The following is an 850-nucleotide window of genomic DNA, read 5'->3' on the forward strand; positions in this document are numbered from 1 at the left end:
ACTATAGGGTAGGGCACTGAGTTGGAAATATTCATTCTCCACACCCCACCTGTAGTTTTTTTTCAGAAGTCTGTTGTATGCTCTAGTTCTGTGATTGCTGCTTTGATTGCTTCATATTTAATACAAATATCAAGGAAAGGAGAAAACGGGTGTGGGAGGATAAGGCAGTAAGCTGAAGCTTTTTAGTAATAGCTTTTTTCAAATCCTTTCTTCATTACCATCAAAGTAGATTTGCCCCCTCAGGCATGAAATACAATAGTATTCCCCAGAAAACCTTAATGCTCTATTTTAAACAATTTTCATGTTACTTATTCTTCCACCCTATTCACTTAGCTTGTAGACGGATTCAAAACCTGAATTACCAAGCATTTTTGAAGCGAACTGCCAAAGCTATGGGGAGATACTCTCATCCCTGGATTGGTAATGAATATTGCAGCCTTTCTTATATTTGTCATTTATTCCAGATTTAGCAGTCACAGCCAGTACTGCTTCTAACATAGTTTTTTGGTCCCTTCTCCGAAAGATGCTCCCTCACCCTTCTGTTCTGCCGTGAAGGGACAGCTGGGAGGCTGGATCTGGATTGAACGCTGATGAAATTATTCACAATTTAAACTACAGGCAGACATACACAAACATAAAAGAGGCCCGAATGAGGCATCCTAGACCATGAGATGGCATTCTCATCATCCAGCCCATGTGAAGTGCCTGAATTATGAGCCATGTCTTGCTAGGCTGGACATAGTTGATGAAAATGGGGCTTCTGTAGGCAGAATGTCAGAGCACTTGGATGGTCCTTGCACTGAGTTACCCAGTGCGGTACTGGTCTGTTTGTATTGACTGTACAGAACCA

The sequence above is a fragment of the Nesoenas mayeri genome (assembly GCF_963082525.1).
Source record: "Nesoenas mayeri genome assembly, chromosome: Z".
NCBI classification, from domain to species: domain Eukaryota; kingdom Metazoa; phylum Chordata; class Aves; order Columbiformes; family Columbidae; genus Nesoenas; species Nesoenas mayeri.